The sequence below is a fragment of the Nannospalax galili genome, unplaced genomic scaffold (assembly GCF_000622305.1).
Source record: "Nannospalax galili isolate Female #2095 unplaced genomic scaffold, S.galili_v1.0 scaffold469, whole genome shotgun sequence".
NCBI lineage: Eukaryota > Metazoa > Chordata > Mammalia > Rodentia > Spalacidae > Nannospalax > Nannospalax galili.
The window spans coordinates 554,029-556,963 of NW_008359443.1; the positions used below are offsets into that span (position 1 = coordinate 554,029).

General features: G+C 53.3%; 1 long non-coding RNA gene across 5 annotated transcripts in view; it reads right to left on the reverse strand.

Moving 5' to 3' along the window:
- LOC115068468 overlaps positions 1 to 1,433 on the reverse strand; it is a 13,391-nt gene extending 11,958 nt beyond the window's left edge. For all 5 annotated transcript variants that reach the window (XR_003847811.1, XR_003847810.1, XR_003847814.1 and 2 more), the window contains exon 1: positions 1,226 to 1,433. This is a non-coding gene — a long non-coding RNA (uncharacterized LOC115068468). The remainder of the gene's footprint in view (positions 1 to 1,225) is intronic.
- Positions 1,434 to 2,935: the final 1,502 nt, after the last annotated feature.

The following is a 2,935-nucleotide window of genomic DNA, read 5'->3' on the forward strand; positions in this document are numbered from 1 at the left end:
TATGTAAGTGCACCCCGGAACATGAAAGCCTGCGGATGTGGATGGTCTCCACAGGATCCCACCACCATGATCCCACCACCATGTGGGTACTGGGAGCTGAATCTGGATCCTCTGCAAGAACAGTCAGTACTCTTAGCTGCTGAGCCATCTCTCTAGCCCTGGAACTTGCTCATTTTAATGTAGTCAGAATTTAACACAGTTTTATTAAACAGCTAGTTTGCTTTATATTTTTTGTTTACCTTTATGTATGTATGTATGTCTGCATACATGTACACACACACATGCATGCCATGGTCCATCTGTGGTCAGAGGACAACTTACAGGAATCAGTTTTCTCCTTCCACCATGTGAGTCCGTCCCGGGGATTGAGCTCTCGTTGTCAGTCAGGGTGCCTCTACTCACTGAACCATCTTGCTGGCCCTATTTTATAATTTTAAAAGAAAACTCTCTTCTCAGGGTATGCATGTTTTATCTTCTGAAGGTGGTTTAGTTTTCAATAAAATTGAAATTACACTTTTAAAAAGTCACAGCAATCCTCTTGCCTCAGCAACCTAAAGTGCTGGGATTACAGATGTGAGCTTTAAATTGACTTTCCAATCTGGCTTTCTATGCAGACGTCAGCACCAATCCAAGTGAGGCACTCCTTTCTTATTAAATTGGAAGGCACTTTAGGACATCTATTTTTTAAAATTATTTTTATTTTATGTGTTTTGCCTGCATGCATGTAAATTCATCCGTGTTGTGCTATGACTGCAGAGGTCAGAGGAGGGTGTTGGATCCCTGGTACTGGGGTTATGGACCATTGTTAGCCCCATGTGGGTACTGGGAACTGAACCTGGATGCTCTAACCACTGAACAATCTCTCCAGCTTCTAGGGCATCTATCTGTGATCATGGTGCTTGCCACCATGTTTTGGGCAGCAACATTTGCTGAAGGAATGCATTTTTTACCTTTTACCAGGGAGTACGCTGCTCCCGAAGTGCCCAGATAATGATTTAATACCTTGTAGCCCCACCAGGTGGTGTGGCAAGACTGCCTAGCGCAGGGCGTACTCAGCAAAGGCGGCAGGTGCACAGTGCCGAGCTGCTAAGGCAGTGGTTCTTGGTGTGAAAGAAGAGGAAGGGGCGGGAGGAGAGAGAAGCCGCCTTGGTACTCACTGACAGCTGAGCCCCGAGCTGGGACAGGCACGAAGAGACCCTCATGTTTACCGTGACGAGCGTCTCACCTTGGCCAGAGCCCAGCTTCATAGTTCTCCTCTGCTCCATCCCCGGTCCAGCAGACCTTGGTAATCCTGGCTGGTGTGAGCCCAGAGCTCCTCCATTTGTTCTCTTTCTTGGTAGATGACTTCTGCCAGGTTCTGCTGCCTAACCACCCTTCCCGGAGTTCCCGGCTGGCTTCAGGCTCCTTTTCCTGTAGGAACTGGGGCAAAGTCTCTCTCCTCCCTTCAGCCCCTCCCTTCCGGTCCCTCCCACGTTCTCTGATGATAGTTCATCCCACTGCCAGCTTGACTGAATTTGGAATCATCTGGGAGACACTCCTCTGGGTGTGTCTCTGAGGGGTTTTTAGAGAGGAGCAAAGGTGGAGGACCTACCCTGAATGTGGGTGGTGCCCTTGAATGGACCGGCGAGTAGTGTTCCTGTGGCTTTAAATCTATGCTTGGTGAATTAAGCTGAGCCTTGAGCATGTATGCCTGGACAGCCTTGTCTCATGAGAACGTTTAAGCAAGAATGGCTGCCGAGGAGCTATCCCCAGAATTCCGGTGCTCCCCTAGTTTCTCAGGAGACACGTTGATGTCCCAAGAAAGCATGCTATGGAGATAATGCTATCTTGCTCATTATATTTTGCGGAACTGCTGTATTCTGGCCACTTTATTATTGTTCGCAGTTCTGTGAGCATTCGGCTGTAGCTCTGAGTATGAGAATCAAAGCTGAGCTACACGGGCTCTTGGCACTCCTGGGTGTAGCCATTCTGGTCCCCTGGTTATCCGCTCAATTGTGTGGTAATCCATTCAGGTCCCGCGACTGCCCCCCGGCGGTCACATACCATCCCGGAGGAGAAAAGCAGCTGGACGCCAGCATTCCGTGCTCTGCTGAGAGGCGAGCAAGCAGCTGTGCGCCTGGTGCAGCTGTGCACCCTGGCCGCCGTGCAGCTGTGCACCCTGGCCGCCGTGCAGCTGTGCCCGCCGTGCAGCTGTGCGCCTGGTGCAGCTGTGCACCCTGGCCGCCGTGCAGCTGTGCGCCTGGTGCAGCTGTGCACCCTGGCCGCCGTGCAGCTGTGCGCCTGGTGCAGCTGTGCACCCTGGCCGCCGTGCAGCTGTGCGCCTGGTGCAGCTGTGCACCCTGGCCGCCGTGCAGCTGTGCGCCTGGTGCAGCTGTGCACCCTGGCCGCCGTGCAGCTGTGCGCCTGGTGCAGCTGTGCACCCTGGCCGCCGTGCAGCTGTGCACCTGGTGCAGCTGTGCACCCTGGCCGCCGTGCAGCTGTGCACCCTGGCCGCCGTGCAGTTGTGCACCCTGGTGCAGTTGTGCACCTGGTGCAGCTGTGCACCCTGGCCGCCGTGCAGCTGTGCACCCTGGTGCAGTTGTGCACCTGGTACAGCTGCCTGCTCCATACCTTCCCCACCATGATGGACTGTGCGCCCAAGTAAGTCCTTCTTCCCTTAAATTGCGTCTTGTCAGGTACTTGGTCATAACACTGAGAAGAGCGCCAGCGCCGTCCCTTTCACGAGGTAACGCTGAACCTCAATTCACGAATAACCTTGCACAAGGCATTGTGGTGACTGCTCCTCCCAGCTCTGCACCGTCGGTGGAGCACCTACAGTTCTCCATCTCCCCTGGTCCTCTCCCGTGATGCTGGAAGGCTTGTCTTGTGTTTCAGTCACCTGACCCCTCTTCCTTCCATACCCCTTCATTCATGTGTCATCTACTCAGAGGAATTT